At 49.9% G+C, this 22672-nt stretch overlaps 1 protein-coding gene across 2 annotated transcripts in view; it reads right to left on the bottom strand.

The window, feature by feature from the left end:
- Positions 1-11954: 11954 nt before the first annotated feature.
- Positions 11955-22672, bottom strand: part of RBM19 (RNA binding motif protein 19) — a 127600-nt gene continuing 116882 nt past the window's right edge. For both annotated transcript variants that reach the window (XR_012647999.1, XM_075012654.1), the window contains exon 25: positions 11955-12444. The gene's annotated coding sequence lies outside the window, so the exon portion shown is untranslated. The remainder of the gene's footprint in view (positions 12445-22672) is intronic.

Raw genomic sequence — 22672 nt, 5'->3', positions numbered from 1 at the left:
TTAAGGTGCCTGGTGCAGCCCCAGCTGGTCAGCGACCTGAGCCCCTTGCCAGCCGCCAGAACTGACCACGACAGCTGCCCACCCACCTGAGACCTGCGCTGCCAGGGTCAGCCACCCACATGCCTGCCAGCTGCTTGGGTCGGCCGCCTGCCCGCCCACCGGCTGCCTGAGCCCCACGCTGCAGGGGCCAGCTGCCAGCCTGAGCCCCCTGAACCCTGCAATGCCAGGGCCAACTGCCCAAGCACCATGATCCCCACAAGCCGTCTGGGCACCTGCCTAAACCCCTCCCATTGCACAAAGCCAGGCACTACCAGCCCCCCATCTAACCCCATCCTCCTCCTCCTCCCAGCAACCCACACTCAACTCATCTTTGCAGAAGGCAGCTAGCTCCACATAGGTCTTCACCAGCTGCCTACTTTTTATAGTGGTTGCACCAGGTCACCCATGCAAAATGGCAGGGGCTGCGAGTCGCAAGCAAGGGCCAGCTCTTTCTTCAGGTGGCGGGGCTGGGTCACCTCGTGCCCTCCCTGAAATTTCTTCATGCCCTCCCAGTTTGGGAAGCCATTCCCAGAGGGAGAGAATTAACCCTTTGTAACCCAAAACAAGCACTGCCAGAACAATCCAACAGACAGATGAAACACATAGGCTCCCCCTCCTCCATGCCCGTCACACGCAGAGCAGCATTTCTGCCTGGCTGCTGCCCTGACACCCAGGCACCGGGAGGGCCATGCAAGGAAACGGAAATGCAGACTGGGCAGGTCGTCCCATTTTTAAGTGGCATCCTAATAGGTGCTCCAGGAGGGCTGAGGAAAACCAAGGCCTCAGTCAGACCCCGACTGAGCAAAGCTTGGAAGTGCCTGCTTAACCGGAGACAGGTGTGCAAAGCCCACTGTAATCAACTGGATTTAGGGGCGCAGGCTGGAGATTTTCCAAGGGCCGTGAGGGAAAGGTGCTGTCCGAATCCTATTCAAAGCTAGTTGGAGCTGGACCCCGAATACGCACAGGTACCCTCAAAAGCTCCCAACCCCCATGTAGATGTGCAGAAGTTCAAATGCTTGGCTGACCTGGGGCGCAGCAGGGTGGGGGTGAGATGGGCAAAGAAGTGAAGCTGCAGGAGTTCCTAACCTGCTACCTGCAGCAAAGGGACAAACCCTCAAGGAGGGTCTGTCTGCTCACCAGTCAACACGCCTTGGCTGACGGGTCTGGATCTGCTAGAAGACCTCAGGCTCCTCCCCCTACTTCCTTTGAACTTAGTGTGGACATAAATAATCGTTGCTGTGTTGAAACCTCATTAAAATGTCCAAGTGCCATGCAACAGCTCCGGCGCTAACGGCACTGGAGAGGCCCAGCTAGCACACACCTGCTTTGTGGCAGGCCAGGCCAGGCCAGGCCTTGGATTTATTGAGGGCCTTTCAGCCCCTGGAGCTCAGCACACTCTTCCTGGAGAGGGAGCAGGAGCATGGGAACTAGGGTGGACTGAAGCTCGTACAAGGAAGGAGTGGGACCAACCTGGCAGATGCGGGCCCCTGCCAGTGTTCTGGGCAACGGCCTTGGTTCACTGGGGTGCAGGAGACAGCAATGATAAGGCCTAGTGAACCTACTAGTGACTGGAGGCAAGTCACTGACTTTCTTTGGGCCTCCGCTCTAAACCTGTGAAGGAACTGAGTGATCCTTCCTTTCTCCCCAGCTCTAGGCTGTCTCTTTAGACTGGGAGCTTTTCCAGGCAGGGACATGGTCTGGATGTAGCTGGACCAATATCCCCAGGAAACTCCAAAGAGCCTTGGAAGTCAATGCAAGTCCTACTCCCAGCCCTAGATGAAGCCACACTCCATCTTACCAGTAACACAACCATTCTGCTCCCTGTAGAGCTCCCACCCCAGTATCACAGCTGGCCCACTCAGTTTTACTCCTGCCATTTTCTCCCTTCTTGGAGACCTGGGAGGGAGAGAGGGAGACACTCCCTCTTGAATCTGGGGACAAGTACAAGGGTGAGGCGAGAAATCAGGGCACAGAAATGAAGCATTGATTCAAAAAGCCTATGCATCAGGGAACAAACTGTGTTTTACAACCACAGGCCACCTCCAGTGCGCACTGAACAAAGGCTCTTTTCTGAATCATAAATCATTCTACAGTAGCCCCACTTGGTTTAAACCTAGATGCCTTCAAAATGGACAGGCAAAATCAAAATCCTGGCTGAGAAGCAGCATCCGAAGCTGAGGCCATGACAACACTTGCCATTATCGAGGTGGATACAACTTTTAAAGTCTAAATTAGGGGAAACGCTTCCAATAAGGACACACCAGTGCATTCAGAATCCTCCCCTTGCTTTCAGTGGAGTAACGCCAGCTTCACACCACCATCCCCCAGGACAGAATTTGGTTCACTTAACACACACATTTACTTCGTGCCCTGCTCTCAGTTTGGGCAAAGAGACAGGCAATTTTCAGGGCCATTCTTAAGACACAACACGCGATTCCTTCTCCCACAGGGACTGATGTAAATCAGAACCAGTGTCACTGAAATTAGTGGAGAGGTGTTGGCATGAGAGGGGTGTAACCAGGGTTGCTGGAACAATGTCTACAGAGAGGGTGCTGCTGAGAGACTCAAGCACAGTGCAAACCCTGCATATGACGGAAACGTGCTGCATCCCAGCATCCCTGGGTGCAACGGAGAAGAGAATCAGGCACCGTTTCTAGTTTGGTTCACACTCCGGTTCTGGTCTGCCACCAGCACACCACGGGCTTTGGGGCAAGGGGAAGACTGGTTCATGACCACATCCTCCTCCTTTGCAAAGGTGTTAAAAATCCTGTACAGATGTTTTCCTAACAGAGACTAACACAGCTTATTGCATATACTTTCAAGAGAGTCTATTGTTTGTATGTATTTGTATTATGACAGTGTCAAGAAGCCTCATCTGAGTCAGGACCCCCTGGTAGTACATGCTGTAAAGATACAGAACGCTATGAAAAGCACACATAAAATGGACAAGACAAAGAGTGGTTCAGGACACTGGAGCGTGGACAGGAGAAGTGGCTTGACCAAGGTCACCCAGGCGGCCAGTGGCAGGACTGGGGCATAGCATCCACTTCTCCTGCAGCCCAGCCCAGTTCCTAGATCAAACTGCCTCTTAAAAACAACCTGCAATGAGCTGCATCCCTTTGAAAGACCAAGTACCTGTGGTTTCCAGTACGGAGAGGTTCCAATTTTAAGTTAAACTCCAATCAAAAAAATGCCGTAGACGTGCACAAAATCCCACCTAACTGCCCACAGATCCTGGCTTTGGACGAGAGACGGTTCCTAGAGCAATGCTCGAGGTGGATAAATTTCTTCCCTTTCCTTTCCAAGAGGGGAGGAAAGGGAGACGGCGGGAGAAAGGCAGAGAGGAGAGCGAGCAGCGGAGGAGAGGCAGGGAATGCTATGCACCAGGCAGGGGCAGGTCCAAGGTCAGCGCTCCTCCTCTGCTCAGTATGCAGCGCAACCGACCGACTCCACATGAGCACACCCTGGCAGCCGGAAGATATGCAGAGCCATCGCCTCTGACAAGCACACACCCCCTGCAACACAGCCCCCTTCCCTCCCCGCAAGCAGGGAGGACAGAGCTGCGCTTCATCTCCGGATGCCAGCTCCAAGGGCGATTTATGGCTGCCCTGGCTGCTCCACTCTCGGATCCCATTTCGCTGCAGGCCGGGCTCTACACAGAAAGCCTTGGGGCACACACTGCTGCAATAATTCATGCTGCCTGTGAAATGCCACAGCCGCTGCCTTAGCAACGGACTAGGGTGTTACAAGGCACCATTCTCCCTCCTTTGCAAAGATGGAGGTGGGTTGTTTCTGGAATGGGGGGGACAGGGAGTGGCTCGAGTCCCTGGCTAGATGGACTAGACGGAGAGGGGCTAGGCAGGGCCACCTGTACTCTTGCCTGGCAACATAAACGGCAACGAAACAGAACACGCGACGCCGAGCAAGCCAGCTCATTCACGGAGAGAATGGCAACGGCTGAGATGGAGCCTGAGGGGTTATAAAATCCCTGCCAGGATCCACAGAGCCAGCTCAGGGCACTAATGGTCTTTCAGCCAAAGTCAAAAGCTTTTGCTACTGGTTTGGCATTGCTGGCGCTGTAGACTCAAGGAGAGCAATGGGCCCCGGCTGGAAGAGCAAGGGAGCTATGGGGCAGATTGAGGCGCTGATGTCAGTGAGCAGGGTGGGGAAAACAGAAGGTCCTGAAGGGCAGCGCTGAGGGACAGAGGCGCAGCCGAGTGGGGGTGCAGGGCTGGAATGGAGGCTGCTGAGGAGGGCTCTGCTCTGTTGGGTGGTGCGTGTGGAGCTGTACGCTTGGAAGAGTAGGACAAGCCTCAGGGCCTTGTGCACCCCAACGCGCTCGGCCCCAGTCCCGTAAAGCATCCGCAACATCTACTGAAACGGATGGGAACGATACACTGCTCTAGACCAGGTCTTCCGCATTGCTCCAAATCGAGATCACAGCTCCTGGGTTGTTACTGGCTCCGGGCTGTTACCAGTGACTCCCTGAGCGCTTACATCCAGGTGCACCCCCAAAATACCTCACAACTGGAGTGCAAACTACAGGCCGGGTGCAAAGCTACAGGGACAGATTTTAAGGGACACCTCTCAGACTTGACAGGCGTGATCAGTACCCAGGCCTGGGAGGTGGAACTCTGGTGCTTGATCTTGGTAACCATCTCCCAGCACCATCAGGACAGGGAAAGGGATGGTCACAATTCCCATGTGGAAAGAACTGCTTCACGGCAGCCCCTTAGCCTCAATAACCCGCTGAGCGCTCTGCCCTGCCAAGCGGGTGGAGTGCACAGTCTCCTCGAGGTTTCCAAACTGAGCTGCAAGGCAGGGGCCTGGGCCCAGGATAGATCCCCTACAGCTCCAGGACAAAAACTGAGGTCAACTACTCCACTCCTGGGACCTGGGAGACCTTTCTACCACCAGGGGAAGGTAAAGCCCGTTTTCAGACGGTGCACTGAGGACAAGGACTGATGCTCTTCCCCAACCTCCCCACTTTCTACTCCAAGGTGGACTTCTCCAACCTGACTTCTCTACATGCACAGCAATGAGACCATACATGCCACTGCACACCCCATTTTCTCCTCAGAAAAGGGAAAGAGGAAGAAAACACAGCAGGAAACGCTGAGGGACCGTGGTGATAAGAGCCTGCACAGAATAACACAACTGAAGAGTGGCCATTTGCTGAGCTGGCCGATACTGGAAAGGATGGGGACGTTCCTGGAGAACTGACAATCCCAAAGCATGGAGGCTGCTGCTGCCTGGCCTCTGAGTATTGCCAGACCCCCACCAAAGGGAGTGAAAGGCACAGGACGGTGTGGGCACCAGTTGAAGCCATGGGGTGGGGACGGGGAGAGGACCTCCTTACGAGTCTGCATTGGAATCTAGGCTGTGTCAAAGCCCAGAACAAACTAGCAGTGTCTGTGCTCACTAGGTGCATGGGACTACGTCTCATGAAAGATCTGCAACTCACAGGATGGGCTTGTCTCTGCTGGCAGCAAGGAGAGGAGAGGGAGAGGAGATACCCACTGCTAGATCATCATGTGTCCCCACCCAGCTATGAGATGGGGCAATTTTACCTGATTCCCCCCTCAGAGTAATTTGAGGTTCCACGGTCTGCAGGGCTGTCCCAAGTCAGAAGCCGAGAGTGGATTTTACCAAGGCAAGTTACGCACTGACATGGGACACATGCAGGTGGAGTTCAACTATTACATGGTGATTAGAGCCAGTTGATAATTTTCCAAAGAAATGGTTTTCCCAAACCAGAGTCACCCAGACCAGAACCGTCCCTGGGAAGGGCTGGTTCCCATTGACCTGAGCCAAAATTCTCTGAGACTTTTTCTAGATTTTGATGTTTCAGGCTGGGAAAATATTGACATCTCAGATTTTGAAGGAACAGGAAAACCATTCCCTGCCCTGCTCCAAAGGCCACAATTTCACATGGAGCGGGACCAACCGGAACTGTGTTCTGTCAAGAGAAAGACACAACGTGCCCTGTGTGGTGAGGGAGAGATGTCCCCAAGCGAGAAAGGTGGACGCTGCATGTGATGAACATGGGGCTGTACTGCTTAGTCACTTTACAATCATGGACTCTCTCTGCAAATGAGCGTAGCCAAGGGGAACGCCACTGCTCTGGCAGACAGGAGACACACACACAGACTCCAGCTTCAAATATGCAATAAAAATATGACTCAATAGCTTTGTTATTGTTTGACATTTGGGTTTTACTCGCTGCAGAAAGCGGCACTAATTACTTCTTGGTTACACAGGAACCGTAGTGTAACTGGAGCACGGGGTTTCAGGGAGTGCTGCCGACTGTGATTGCAAAGCCATTCTGCGGGCAGTTCCCAGGTGTCCACCACCCCCAAAATCTATGCGGTCACAAGGGCATCAGAGGCCTCACAGGAGCTGCATGACTGGCATTGGACTCATTGAACCAAACACCAGACAAAATGTGCTCCCCTCTCCTGCGTGGAGGTACTGAGACAGACTGTTGAGCTGTACCCAGCTCCTGAGCTATACCAATGCATCTTGGCCTCACCAGAGTTCTTTGCTGTTTGTTAGGCTGGGGTGCTCCATTCATCAGAGGAAAAATTGTGGGGAGACAAAAATGTGCTCACTCCTTCCTCCTACTCACGTACGGCGCACACAGTCTGCTAGATACCTCCCAACCCAAATAAGATGACAAGGTCCTAGGCCATTGCAACTTCAAATCTAAGTGCACCAAGTCCTTGTTAGACTCATGTTCACCTCCATCCCACCTGAGCCGAGCCCAGCCTTGCTTTTCATACTGATGATAAGTCACCTGAGAAATTGGGCTCTCTTATTTTGATGGTGACGAAGTTTCTTGGCAAGAGAACATCTGGCCTGACCCTGGGTTTAGCAGGCCAATGCTCAAACCACTGAGCTATCCCTCTCCCACAGGAGGAGGTTGGGAGAATGGTCATCCAGAAAAGCAGAAAGGAGGGACAAACCCTCATCTTCCCACATGGTCCCCATCTGGCAGCTTGAGAAAAAGACACGCCTACCTTGTGAGATACACGGGGATATTCTGAATTGATGGTTGGGTAGAAGATGGGAGTGTCAGGGAGGACTGTTCACACACACACGCACGTACGCAGGTGTGACTGAAGGACCCTTATTGTGCTGAGCCAAGGAGACTCCATGAGCTAAGCAGGATCAGGTTTGCTCAGCGCTGAGCTGGGAGATCTCCAAGGGAGTAAGAGATGCTCAGGAAGGGGAGCTGGTGGTTTTTGTAGGTAGCACTATGTCCTTAGGTGATTTAAACAGAGTGGGATCAGCTGAATCCAATAAAGGTTAACAGAGGTACTCCATACCTAACATCAGGACCCGGCTGGAATGCAAGAGACTCAGGCTGCGTCTACACTCAGCGGAAAGTTGACAGCCGATGCACAGTTTTAGGTATGCCAGCTGTGTACCTAAAATCGACTTTTCAGCTGTCAATTTTGGTGGCTGTCTTCATGGCAGGTCAACAGCGGTGCTCCTCCCATCGACTTTCCTTAATCCTTGTGGCTTGCGAGGAGTTCCAGGGCTGACGTTGATTCCGGAACGTGCCATTTTGCGCATGCGTGAAAACAGCACCCCATAAGATTGACCCTGAATGGTTGATCCTCATCGTAAGTGTAGATGTAGGCTGAGGTTCAATTCCTGGCTAAACACAGGTTTCCTGTGCAAATTGCTTAACTTACTTTTGTGCATGCTGAGGGTCACACTGATAAATAAACCTGCTCAGTGACTAAGGTGACAGGGGCTGTGAAAGTACTCAAGACATTGCAGTTGAGGAGATAGCTTGATAGACTCCTGCCATTCACGATGGCACAGGCTTCTCTGCCATCATTACCTCCTATCCCACTCTCTGTGGCAGATCTCAGTAAACTAAGTACGCTCAGCGGTGCTGGAAAGGTGCTCCCGTTTGGCCAACTCCAAGGGACAGGCAGCACCGAAGAGCTTCCCAATGAAAACATCCTAACAGTCACATTCACCTTATTCATGGCAATTCGGTATAACTGCCATCTATTTCTGCCAAGTTTCCTCCACTTCTTTACATGTAAAAGCCCCTGCTGAGGGAGCATGTACTCAACTAGCTGCACAGAGTAACAGCAACTACCTCCCAGACCTTGACCTCCTGCCCAAATGGAATTGCGCACGTAGAGCTCCCAAAAATGAGTGCACACTAACTAGCTTAAAAAGCACATCAAATGCAACTTACGGGCATTCTGCAGTACAAAGCTTTGAACGGCCAACTCTAACCCACACCTCTCACAATGCCCCAGAGGGCTTGAGCACGCCTGAGTGTCCTCCAAAACACCAAGAGGCTTTTCAATGTGATGGCAGATTGTTCGACTCTTTTTTTTTTTAATTGGAGAAGTTATGACAGTCTCTTAGGTCACCTGATTAATTAAATAAGGTGAGACATTAAAAAAAATCAACTTTTAAAAGTTTGACCTACCATTCACTGTTCCAGGAACTGCATGGGGGAAGTAGTATCGGCTCCACTTCCTGCAAGTAGTTCCAACCAGTTGACACCCCGGTGTGCAGCAAACACAGTCCAGCATGAGGAAAAAGCCAGAGACGAGAAGAGTTGCATTTTCAGACAAAAGCCTGGTTAAATTAAATGTCTAGAAAAGCATCAGCAGGATTTACCTTACAACATTTAGCATCACTCACCTCTATTAATTCAAATGCTAATCTGCAATTCCTGTCTCCAGTGACTTCATCACACTAGACTTCTTGCAGAGGAAGACTTCCTCTTTGGTATGTGAATCTGGTTTTAGTGACATACACTGCAACATTCCCAAAGCATATTGCTAAAAGGTATATCTGATAACACATCGCAGTTTTGCATTACAGTAAACCCTCGAGAAGCACGATTTTGATTTGCGCTTAACTTGCATTAATGCTCCCCCAGAGCTGCTTGTGGCCTGGTTTCTCCCAGCTGGGGGAGCTGTGTGCCTCCCAGCTGGGAGAAGCCAGGGACCACGTGGCTGCCCCCCTTTCCCCCAGTTGCCTGCTCCCCCAGCCAGGGGAATTCCAGGGATCTCCCCAACCCCCCCGCCCCCCCGCAATTTATGCAAAATTTGATTACATGGAGGTTGCCCAGAATGCACCTCTGCGTAAACAGAGGGATTACTGTAAACATGGTTTGAAACCACCCCCGGACACGCAATTCTATGTGCGATCAATGGAATATAGACTGGCCTAAAGCTTCCAAACTGATTGTGGCTGCCTCAGTATTTGGAGGTGCAGATTATTCGAACACCTGTACTTTGAAAACTAGCTCCCTTTAATGCATCTCAAGTAAAGGCTCTTAACAGTGGAGACAGCTCAAGTCTTCAGTCGCTTTTGAAAGCTGAAGCTGATGAATGCCATTGAAATTCTCATCGGCCTAAATGAGCTCCTTAGAGGGACTGAAAGGCTCAGCTCCAGGACAGGATTACAAAGGGGTCACTGCAGATCCAAACTCTTACCTTGTTATATAAATATTGGCAGATGGGCTGTGAAATGGGTATAAGCCTTATATACAATTGTCTGGGACAAAGACCTGGTTTCACTGACATGCTAGTTCACCAGAGTGGCATGGAAGGTCTGTACTGAGAGCCTCTCTCACACAGATCAGCCTAATCATTGAAAAATGTAAGTACAGAGTTTGTGTGTGTGTGTGTGTGTGTGTGTGTGTGTGTGCGTGTGCACGTGTGTGCGTGTGCATACACACACACACACACACACACACTGACAAGTGTTCTTAAAGGGCTCAGCAGAAAGCAGTAAACCCAGGAGACACTTTCTCCCTAAAACAAAAACAATGAGAAGTCCTGTGGCACCTTAGAGACTAACAGGTTTATTGGAGCATAAGCTTCGGTGAGCAAAGACCCACTTCGTCAGATGCATGAACGCTCCCTCCCTGGCTGTCCAGCGTGTAGAACGCGTCTAAGAATGGAAGTCAATTTGCCTATTGCGCCACCAACTAATCAAGAGTACAAAGTTGATATGAGATCAGAAACTCTACAAGAAAGAACACACAGCAGGGGGGTGTCTGCTAGCATTAAGATCAAGGTGTCTGATGTACCAGAAGGCCAGGAAATACTTTCTACATATCCTGTAAGCTGTCAGTGTGTTTACTTCACGAACAGATCATGCCAAAGCCTGGCTGTAATGCACTGGGAAGGCTTTGGGAGAGCTTTTGCTTTTTTGCCATACAAAAACCATCTTCATTAAGTTTAGGCTCTAGCAGTTGTGCTGCAATTTTATTTTTTAAGTAACCCCAATAATTTGCTGGCTGTTGTCAAAATTTCTACTCTGTGCTCCTGGCAGGGGTCTGTTGCTAACCTGCAGAGGGACAGCAGAGCCTGCCTAGGCTGGGAGAAGAGAGTTTGTACCGCTGCAGCTAGGGTGGTCATTGAAATGAGCCCTCACAGGAACAGTTTCCTCATGAGAAGGGCAGGTGGGCATGAGGTGTCTCACAACCATGGGTCTCCCTAGGAACCATCACACTGCCCCATGCTGGGCTCCAAAGAGGGGTCATTAAATGCTTTGAGATCACAGAACAAAGGATGATATAGAACAGCAAAGCAATTACTGCGTGAGAGATTAGTACATAAGAGGGTTCAGAATTTGACACCGAAGTGGTTTTGGTGCCCTTCTCTTACATTCGGTTGAAAAATCTGAGCCCGGATTAACATCCACCAGGTCTTCGCCACCTCTCGATTTCCTGCTGCAACCGCACTCCCAGCTGTTCAGCTTTTCGACCATCCGCTCTTTGGGGCTGACACTGGGACTAGCTATGTGCACCGGGCCGGGCCGCACGCTCCATCAGTGCTCACACCCCACAGTAATGTCCATCTCTAGTCCATGACCGCGACCGACCCGCAAAGCCCAAGGAGGTCTCTCTGGGATGACGTGGCTCTTTTTCAGGTAACACAGTACCTCTGAGTAGAGACGTGGGGTAGGATTTTCAAAAGCACTTGCTCAGCATTGGCCCAAGTTTTCAATGCAAGCAAACCACCATTTAAAATTCTCCTTTTAAAGGCTGAGCCACCAGTTGCAAAAATCACTGACTCCTCCCCAGTGCCTCCCAACCCAACGGAGAGAAGACAGCAGAAAACCGCGATGCCTGTGTTTGAGAAAGGAGCAGTCACGTGGCTCCCACTTCCTGAACTGAACTCTGCCCCAGTGGCCTCAGGTTTGCCTGTTACCCCACTCAAGGCTGGGAAGCACCTGGCCTCTCGCAACCCCTCCCCACTTGATGCTCATAACGAGACTTTTGCAAGTACCATACCTCTGCCTAACGCACACTGCTGCCCAGTGATCTCAATGCCAAGTGCCCATTGCTGTCAATGGGAGCAGTCAGGACACTGCCGAATGCTTCTGAAACCCCTTGATTCCAACCTCTGGAATCAGTTCAGACAGCCACAAGATGTAACCTTCTCGGGAAGCCCTATGGCTCCTTCCCAGTGAGCAAGGAGACCCTGTGACTGGAGATGGAACTGGGCTCATGTCTGCACCCTTGGGAAAACAGGCAAATCTGGCCAGTAGCAGAGACCTCACGGCAGCCTGTAAGACGGGCTTTTATTTTAAGCTATACTGTTCTAAAACACAGATAGAAACAAACAGAATTTGCAGCCAACACCTGTAATTTGTCGCTTCCTCTGTTAGCCAAAGCAGTTTTGCCATAAGATGAAGCGAAATACTTTATCAGTCATGTTCATATGTAAACCTGCACCCCAAGTGAACAGTCAAACTCTCTTTTCCTCTGAGATCAGGGAAAAGAAGGCACACTGCCTGCTGCAAATGGGAACAAAAATGAGAGGCACCAAGATGAACACTGATATTAGCACCTGCCTAGGGGGCTCAGATAAACACCCGGGGTGGTGAACAGAAATAAAAAGCAATTCACCTGTTTTTATAACAAGCTTTTTAGTAACATTCTTTTTAATGAACATGGCTGTTTTATAAATTATCCACGCGGTAGAAACAATCAATCAGTTATAAAAGCAAATTCCTGACACTGCCTCGGGGTGCAGCTTTCTCAGTCTGAAGAGAGAGCTCCCCGAATTTCAGTGCTGACAGGTGTGCACCTCGCTGAGGTGAAGGAGTTAATGTTTGAGCTTGAAATCCTCTGGTTTACCAGGACATTCTGCCGGCGAATGCTGACTGCCATGTGTTGCTTGTCGATGAAAAAGGCCCATCTTCCACCTGCAGCTTCATGGTGCATTTCTCCTTAGGGTTTAAAGGATTCTGGTTTTACCAGGTTGGTGCCTCATGCTAGAACTGTTCCTCTGGTTTAAAGGCCTGGCACAGCAGGTTCAGATGGCAACAAATGCACTTAATCCTTTTGGTTGCAGAATACAGATGTGGACAGAAGCCAAGCTCATTCCGTGCCTGTCAGCAGATGACCTGAAGGAACAGAGAAACCAAGAAGATGTAGCATTGTTACTCTTCATCAATGCTTAAAAAGCAGGATAGACTCTCCTGCCACCAAAACACACACAGGAAAGGCTGATACATGTAGTTGTGCCAATCACATGGAGGAGGGCACAGGTTGAAAGTGACCAGCCCCAGGCATCTGAAAGCAGACAGCCCTTGGACGGGGGGGAGGAGGGAGAAGAAACACAGACCTTTAAGTAAAGTTCCAAAAGCCCCCTGACTGAAATGCCCAGTAAACTTGAACACTGCTGCTTTCCAGTTCCGGGACAAAGTTTTAAAACACCTAAAATAAAGGTAAGTAACAGGGATGGAGAAGGAGACAGAGCAAAAAGGAGAGAGAATGAGTAAAGGGGGAGGGAGAGAGGGAGAATGAGAGAGGGAGGGGAGGGAGTGAAAGAGCACACGCGTGTACCCATCTGGGCAATGCATCACATTGAAATTGCCCCGCATTAAAAATTCACCAGCCAGTGAATTTTCAAGGGATTTGTAGTAATTAGATGACAAAATGCTGGCAAATCTCAGGCTTGCCGAAGATGTTACTCAGGGGTCAAAGACTCGACACTTTTGGCTGGGTAATTTGTAAGTGTCAATCACACTCAGCCATCAGAGAGAAAGGAAAGATCTAACGGCTGAATTCTAACTAAGTCCAATGTTCTTGCCTTCAGCCATCCTGTCTGCTATCATCCCCCCTTGCTCCCGCCTTTATCTAATGCAAACGCAGCCGCTGCCTCTCACAAGGGACTCAAGACACGGCAGTTTAAACACAGATTTCTTTTTTTAAACTTCCTGTTTTTGATTTTTAAAACCCGGATGCACAGAGTGAGTGAAACTTGCGCGGATACCTTCCACATGGCTGGAAAGATGAGCGCATGGCAATTTAACGATAGTCCTCGTCACTACAGGTTTTCCTCTGGGCTCCCCAAATCCCATTTCTCCTGCTGGTCAAAGGACCCACAGCTCCACGTCAAGGCTTCCTAGAACTGACCCTCAGCAAGGTCTCGGCCCTGTCTCAGTGGCTGGCAGGTGGGGATTTTCTCATCTAGTCCCCTGCTATGTTCTTAGAATCACTTCTAGGCAACGGCCTCTTATCCCGCCCTGATGGCCCCCAAAGTGCCCAGGCGAAAAGAACAAACCAAACAAAGCTTTTGCAGCTTAATTTGCCTCACATGTTATTAAAAAAAAAAGTCTACTTGGGCTCCCACAGAAGACCCAGACCCTGATCCTACAATGTGCTCCACATAGAGCCCCCTTATGCTCATCCGCTGCATCCGCAGGTGATGAGCACAGGTGCAGGGGTTTGGTTGCATGCAGCCCAGCAGGTCTCAGTGAGCAAAACCAGCAATAAATCCAGAGTGCAGTAATCCAAAGAAAACTGTGGTAGGAATGACCCTGATTTGACTACACTAGAGCTGTGTCTACACGTGCACGCTACTTCGAAGTAGCGGCACTAACATCGAAATAGCGCCCGTCGCAGCTACACGCGTCGGGCGCTATTTCGAAGTTAACTTCGACGTTAGGCGGCGAGACGTCGAAGTCGCTAACCTCATGAGGGGATCGGAATAGCGCCCTACTTCGACGTTCAACGTCGAAGTAGGGACCGTGTAGACGATCCGCGTCCTGCAATGTCGAAATTGCCGGGTCCTCCATGGCAGCCATCAGCTGGGGGGTTGAGAGACGCTGTCTCTCCAGCCCGTGCAGGGCTCTATGGTCACCGTGTGCAGCAGCCCTTAGCCCAGGGCTTCTGGCTGCTGCTGCTGCAGCGGGGGATTCATGCTGCATGCACAGGGTCTGCAACTCGTTGTCGGCTCTGTGTATCTTGTGCTGTTTAGTGCAAGTGTGTCTGGGAGGGGCCCTTTAAGGGAGCGGCTGGCTGTTGAGTCCGCCCTGTGACCCTGTCTGCAGCTGTGCCTGGCACCCTTATTTCGATGTGTGCTACTGTGGCGTATAGACGTTCCCTCGCTGCGCCTATTTCGATGTGGTGCTGCGCAACGTCGATGTTGAACATCGACGTTGCCAGCCCTGGAGGACGTGTAGACGTTATTCATCGAAATAGCCTATTTCGATGTCACCACATCGAAATAGGCTACTTCGATGTAGGCTTCACGTGTAGATGTAGCCAAGGAGAGAGAGGAGAGCATTCATTCATTTTCTTTACTTCTAATCAGAAGCACCTCTCCAGATACACTCCCTCGCAGGAAGCTCAGGCACATGTCAGCAGTTTGTAACTGCAATAGCCAGTGCAATGCAGTGAAGGCCAAGGTTTCAGCCACCAAGCTACAGACCCAAACCCAGAGGAAGGGTAAAGTAAAGAACTGGGGAATAAGATTTATTGGGTTCTATCTTTGGGTTGAGCCCAGTGTGAGTGAGAGTAGAGTTGGGCTCAGGAAGCCTAAGTAACTCCACTTCGGCCTACCTTCCTGCCTTCGTTTTAGGGCCAGAGCACATCTGTGAGAAGAGGCTGAGGGATTTAGGCTCATTTAGTCTACACAAGAGAAGAGTGAGGAGGGATTTGATAGCAGCCTTCAACTACCTGAAGGAGGATTACAAGGAGGATGGAGAGAGTGTTTTCAGTGGTGAAAGAACGAGAAGCAATAGTCTCACTTTGCACTGGAAGAGATCTAGGTCAGGTATTAAGAAAAACAATTTCACTAGGAGGGTGGAGAAGCCCTTTAATGTGTTACCTAGCGAGGTGGTGGAATCTCCTTTCCTAGAGATCTTTAAGTCCCAGCTTGACAAAGCCCTGACTGGAAGGATTTAGTTGGGATTAGTCCTGCTTTGAGCCAGGGTTTGGATTTGATGACCACCTGAGGTCTCTGCCAACCCTATGATTCAAACGGTGCTGAACACTCCAACTGAGATGCAGCAACAGCACTTAAGCAACAGGATCTTGGCTGGATCTGGGGCAGGCCTCAGCATCTTGCATTACTGAGCCTTTGAGTCACATAACCTCCCTGAGAGGGACTAGCTCCATTTTACAGTTGGAGTCTCAGAAAGGTTTGGCTATTTGCCTTTAATGTGGCTGCCTAACTTTAAGCACCTACATACTTTCTGGAGGTCACTGGCTTTGAAAAAAACAGGGGCAGCTTAGCAGCCTCACAGATCAAGCTAAACTTATTCAGGTGTTTATGGTTAGGCATTCTGTTTTGGAAGTGCTGGTGTAAGTGGCTTGGTCAAGGCCACCCTCATCACCATGGCAAAGTCCTAAAGGATGTAGCCGCTTCCAGACTGAACACACCCTAGATCCATGTTTAGCTAGGGCCATCCCATGGCCTGGCTGAATATTCAGCTAATGCCCCATCACTGGGCATTCTACTGCCTCACCCAAGCATCCAGCCAAGGTTCACATGGAGTTAAAAGTCTATTCTTATCTCCTAGTATAACCCCAGGAGCTGCTGTCCATGCCTTGCGAACCGCTCCTTGCTCACAGCCTCTTAAGAGCAGAGGTTGACCCCAGAAAACAGCAGCATAGCTGGGCACAGGAACCGGAACTGCTACCTGCAACACTATCCTCTCTCTAGGGGTACACTGGTGCTTATGTGTTTCAGGTCAGGGCTCTGCTAACCCAAATTTCACCCAAGTTTACGGCAATCACCTGACTGCCTTGGATGGAATACAAACCCTATAATTCATAGCTGCATATTCATCCCATGCTGAGTGAGATAAAGCAAAATTGATTGAATGACAAACGTTTGTGTGGGTTGTTTTAGGTCACCGAAACCACAGGGGTGTCTAGTTGAGTTTACTTTGCCAATGTTTTAAATATTTAAAAGGTGGCATTGCCCACACTCTCAACACTGTGTGTCATCTGTTTCTGGACTGCCAGCAATGAAGAAGTGTAAGTGTGTGGAGAGGTACAGGCTGAAAACACGAGGGTGTAGGATCATCATGAAAACCTGAAGACAAGGGGCTAAATCTATCCTTTCACATAGCAAGGCCAGGCGCTGTGGTAAACATGACACAATTTCGGCAAACTTGGCTTAAACCGAGGGGCCAATTGGAGCATCAAAACACCACAAACTTCAGGATGGGGGCAGCTGACCCATCAGACAGATCCCAGGGCATGCCACAAAGAAATCCCAACACACTAACAAAATCTAAGTCTCAGAAAAACAGCCCTCCTCCTGGATTTCTCATGTATGCTACATTTTGTGTGATTCTACTTGTTACAGAGACACAGAGCAGAAGAAAAGTGTGTTTGAAAAATAACAGGTCCTCTCCTGTGTGTGGCAAACTTCGCCCTAAGGTGGTGTGACCATCCTATAAGTGGCAACCCACCCAAACAGTATTCTGCTGATCTCGGCCCTTCGAAATGCGCAACGTAAAAGAACTAAGGGGACCGATAACATTACTGCAGATTTTGCCTTTATTTAGAAAGTAATTTAACAGCTTAGAAATGCTGACTAACCACAGAGTAGATTTGAGCTGTGGCTATTTTACTAGCCAATAGGATTTTATTTCTATTATAATAGTTTAAATACCATTCATTTTGTCAGGGCACCTAGAACACTGCAAAGATCCTTTTTATAGTTATTTATATGGAAAGATTTAACCAAACATGCTAAATTCACATATTTACAACCTTAACTCGAATTTTTCCCTTGGAAATATCTAAAATACATCTCTAATTGCCCCCTCTTTCCCCCACCCCCACCGAGTGAAAGAGCCAAGTCACTGCTGTGATATCCCATTGATGGCCTAATGTGGGATGGGCAAAATGTGGCCTGTGGGCTGGTTCCAGCCAGCCAAAATGCCCGATCCAGCGTATTGTCACCATCCGATAGCCCAACAAGGCACAGCTGGCACCAGGGACTATGTGCAGTGTGCCTCTGGAGATTGGGCGGGGCTTCTCATACTGCCCCACCCCCAGCACAATCTTGCATCTCTCACTGGCTGGAAACTGGCCAATGGGAGTTGCCTGGGCCATGCTTGCAGCCACCCTCCCACCTAAGGGGCTTGTGGTGCTCAGAGAGCACATGGATCATTCAGCCTTGTAGTTCAAGTGGCAAGCAGGGGTGCAGGAGGCAGGTAGCCTGCCCTGGGGTCCCACCGGGCTGCTCGCAGAGAGCTGCCAATGTGAGTGCCTCTTGGCCAGAGCCTGCACCTGGCACCTCAGCCCCTCCCTCACCTCAACACTCCGCTCCCTCTCTTGCACCTCTGCCCTAGGGCACAACCCAACCCTTGCACCTCTGCCCCACGGCCAACCCCATCCCTGACCCTGCACTTCCCCTATGACCTTCCCCCAGGTCAGACTCCTCTCCTGTACCCACACCCAAAGCCCCTCCCAGACCCTACAGCCTCTCCAGCACCCCAATCTCTTGCCCCAGGTTACAAACACCTCCTTCATCCAACCTCCACCCCAGACCCCACACCTCCTCCGCAGAGAAGCGCAGCCCTTGACTACGTGCCAGTCTTGGAGTGGCCCCCTTCAACAACTGTTGCTCAAGCCTGGTCGAACAGATCAGACCCCGGCACGAGAGAGGTTCTCCAGGATTGCAGAGGGGCCAGACAACAGAAAATACCATGTTTAAAGTCTTTTAGGGTTCAGTTGTGCAAAACAGTAGGATAAAGTTCTCAGAAGGACAGAGGTAACCTATGAGCTTCAGCTGTATTAAAAGACTTTTTTAATCCAAATAAGACTCAGGCTGGTCTACACTACAATGTTGGTCCTGCCATGGTAAGTCCCCAACAAAACCAACCTAATAACTCCACCTGCATGAGAAGCTGAGCACTTAGGCTGTCAATGCAGTGTAGGCACTTCATTGCTTACACCAGACTGCTCTGGTGGCTAACAGCCAGAACCCCACTGCCCAGCTCTGGCAGGAAGTATCCCCACCAAATGCAATGGGGCTCTCGTGGGCAGCACCTCCCACGTGACAGGGCTCTGGCCCGATAGCTGAACTAGCTCAAGAGCTCCTGGAGAGAACGCTCACCACTGTCGTAAGCCGCTAGTGTGGCCATGTAAAACTGATGTAATTACTGCCACAGTTGTGCAGCAACATAACATAAGTCGACAATTCTGTCGTGTGGTCTTGTTTGTAAGTACTTCTGTCAATTTAAAAAAAATAGGTATTTCTGAAAATGTTCCACTTAAACATGTGCTCACGTTTAACCACAGACTCCCGCGGACTCTAAATAATTTGAGCAAGTGCTTCACTGAGTGGGGGCCTTACCGTCTTAGAAACAATCATACAGGGACCCTGGCAGCAGGACCGGCAGCCACAGAATAAGGTTTCAAGATGCGTGTTGAGGTGGGTTTAAGCAAGACTGACCCGGTCTCTTCCGGCAGCTCCAGGAATATACAGATTGCCACATGAGATCAGCACGGTGTGGTCTCTTGTCTGACAGTGGCCAGGACCAACATCTGGATATCATAGTTCCAGAAACCTTGCACAACTGTGGAACATTCCGTCTATGAGGGAAGTTCTGCCCTAGATCTTGTATGTCCTGGAACACACTGATACCAAAAACCCCATTGTTTCTTAAGGGCTCTGGATAGTCACTATAGACAGCATCCACTCCTCCCCTCTTACAACCCTTCTGAAACACTTCACTCCCTGCACCTTCTGGGTCTGCCGTGGTCCATATCCAACAGCAGCCAATGCAAGACGTAGGACAGCAGAGAAATACCTCAACACTTCCCATAAATACACTCATGTGACACAATATATCACAGGAGGAAGTTACACATCTGATAGAGCTGGAAGGGACCTCAGGAGGTCATGGAGTCCAGTCCCCTGCCCTCTTGGCAGGAACAAGCACCATCCCCACCCACCTTTTTTCTTCTATTTGCCCCAAATAGCCCCCTCAGGGGCTGAACTCACAACCCTGGATTTAGTAGGCCAATGCTCAAGCCACTGAGCTAAGTTGCTCCCTAAGCTTAGTCCATTGATGGTTTTATCACCTGGGATGAGGCTGGGAGCTCCTCTAATTGCATGCTAGTGGAAAACCAAATGCTAGTTTTATTCCTGGCTCTACCCTTTTACTAAAATTGTCACCAAGATCTTTGACTCAGCAGTATCTTGCCTCAGTGAGTTCCACAAGTTAAAAAGGGAAAGAGCCACTGAGCGCCCTCTTGTTCCTTATTATAAGACAGCTCACAGGATGACACACAAGCCTCTCTCAGCACAGCTCCCTATTATATGTATAATTCACCGCAGATCCTCTTCCTCATCTTTCCAACAACACTTAGGTTTACAGGCAACACCATGTAAGTGTGCGGCCACTTACACATCCCTTTGCTCAGTCTTGTAGCTCAGCCTTACAGCATTGTAGTGATCTGATGGGAACTGCTCCCATCTCCTGTGACACATGCAGTAGGCTTGCAGAACACCACCACCAACAGGAGGGAAACGAGAGGCTCTCACATTCTGCTGCCGCACACCATCAGCTCAAGCTGCATTGCCACAGTCTGACAAGCTCACAGCCTCTCGTGTGAATTACCGCCTTCTGCGCCAGACGCCTTTATTCTCTCTCTGGCTGCGGACAGCAATGGCAAGAAGAAAGGAGAATCTGCAGCTGAGAGGGAAGAGGAGGTAGACAGTGAGGGCAAAGGTTCTGGAGTTCTAACAGTTCTTTATCTTTTCACATGATGCGGGGAGATGCTCACCCTCGCAGAGAGAGAATTACAGTTCCGCAGGTCTCTCTCCAGTTGAAATTCCAGAAGGAAATAGGTGCAAAGGAGCATAAGCAATTAGTGCCAGGGGAAGGGAAGGAGAACTCCCCAATCTTTTCTCCTGAGTTCATAGTTCAGATGATTCTGGCCTAGCCTAGGACTATAAGGTAGTTGGAGGAGAGATGGAAATTCCCAGATTTCTAGTCCATCTGGATATCTTCTGTACCTCCACAGAGCTCTGCAGACCAATAGATTCATGTTTCTCTGAGTGCTAGACAACAACTGTACCACACAGGCATACAGAACCTGGTTGCCATTCCTTCTCTCTGGAAAGACTTTGAGTGTGCAGGGCCAGTGTCACTATCAAGGGCAACCCATCACAGAGTCCTGGGAGTGTCTGACACTCCCGGCAGAGAGACTCCCTCCAAAGCAGGACTTCTTAAAGAGCCTGGTGGATTCTACAGCTCAGGCAAGACACCTTTCTCCCTTCCGCAAAACTGTGTTCTCACCGGCACTAGCAAAAACACCACTTTATGACTGTTAAGGCCAGAAGGGACCATTCTGATAACTGAGCCCAACCTCCCAGATAATGCAGGATCATTTAAAGGCCTAGAAAACTCCTGCTCCATTTGGCTTGCGTAGTTCATTCATGATGAACACCACAAACTGGCTCAAATATACCAGGCGAGAAGCCACAGGACTGTTTTCTACCTCTCTCTTCCTGCTCCTACACCAAGGCTCCTAACTTCACCGCAGAGAGCAGCAACACAATTCTAGACCTTCCTCTAGAGCGCAAAGGGAAGTGACACGGAGCTATTGCACCAGCTCCGGGGCAGATGCTGGAATCAACTACTGAAGGCACTTGCTACCGATGCCTTCATGAGGAGTGTTAAGATGTCTGCTCTCCATACTCGCCCCTTCCATTTCCATGCCTTGCTGACAAATTCTGATGCTATTTCATCGGCGTACAGCGCTTGTTTGCATATTTCACCGATTCAGGTCACATCGTGTACACATATGCCTCAGCCAACATTTGTTGATATTCTCTCTACCTCTCTCCCAGTTCCAGTTTGGGGTGAAAGCCTTCCTTATTAGCCAATTTGGATACCCATTTACTGTGAATTACTGAGCCTGATTATTATTCATGAATGGATAAATCTGAAATCTCAGCCTCTGCCATGTGGTTTTTCTCCCCTTTGAATGCATATATTTAGGGAAAATAGGAGACAGGCGGTCTCTCTCTCTCTCTCTCTCTCTCTCTCTCTCTCTCACACACACACACACACACACAGAGAGAGAGAGAGAGAGACTGGAAATGCAGATTGTAGCTTCTCCAAGCCTTAATTTACTCTTGAATAGACACATGTGGATCTGCCACAATCAGCACTGATGTTCACTGGGATGGGATGCAGTAATGCAGGTGGATGTTAGCACTGTGTTCCTGGCAGCCACCGAAAGGCTGAGGGGAGGAATGCTTTAAACTGAAGCGGGAACGGAAGCTGGGAGTTAGGGGACAGTGAGCCAACACCATCCAGAAGGTCAGAGAATTGGAGCATTTTGACTGCTGGGTGCAGGAGGCTTAAGGACACATCCCAGCCCAGTGCACATAGCACTGGATTATGACGCTGAGAGCAGAAGTCCAACAAGGCAGGAGTAGTTTAGGGCTGCCACGCAATATTCTATAATTGATTCCAGGTTCTCCAGCAGTGTAAGCAGAGGGTTTTTAAAATTTAAAGGGCATAAATAATGATGAAGGAACTAATTACTAGCTCAGAAAAGAATCCAAAATGCTACATTAAAAAAACCCACCAACAACAAAAACCAAACCAGCCCTCCCACCCCTACAAAGAAATCACAATCACACCTGCACAAACAGTGGGGACTTGTATGGTGGACTCTACAGCAATCATCACTGGCACTCACTGAATGCTGCGGTTTCCAGCTGGAGAACTACAAGGGATTTTACAGATGGGGAAACCAGGGTAAGGTTAAGCAACTTGACAGAGATGATGCATTGAGTCAGCGGCACAGCTGACTCCACATCCAGCCCTAGCTGTTGTGTCACAAACTCTGAGATGACTCAGGGAAGCCCTCACACAGTACTTGATAACCTCACACTATCCCCACATTTCTTAGCTGCTCTTAACAGTTAAAGGGAATGGCAGCAGCGTTGCCTAGTGGTCAGAGCCCCGGACTAAACTCGAACCTCTGCTCTAGTCTTAGCTCTTCCACTGGCCTCAAGAGTGAACTTGGGCAAGTCATCTAGTCTGCCAATGCCTCAGTTTCCCCATCGGATAATGGGGATAACAACCGTGACTTCCTTCACAAAGTGCTTGAAGATCTACTGAACTCAGGCATTATTCGTATTACGCTAAACGAGAGCTCACTCATGGGAAAGGAATCCCGCAGGCTCATCAATAACTGTCCTTCGAAAGACTTTGGTAACTTCAGCTGAAACGCCAAGTTGCCTGCTTCAGCTTGCAAGCATCGTGCAGCTACAGGGAATGTGACAGGCTGGGTGCCTGAGCCGAGCCCCTCCGCCCGCACGCACAGATTGCAGTACGTGCTCATGCTTCAGCTGCAGGC

This window comes from Carettochelys insculpta, chromosome 18 (genome assembly GCF_033958435.1).
Source record: "Carettochelys insculpta isolate YL-2023 chromosome 18, ASM3395843v1, whole genome shotgun sequence".
Classification (NCBI taxonomy): Eukaryota; Metazoa; Chordata; order Testudines; family Carettochelyidae; genus Carettochelys; species Carettochelys insculpta.
This window is presented reverse-complemented; position numbering and strand designations above follow the sequence as displayed.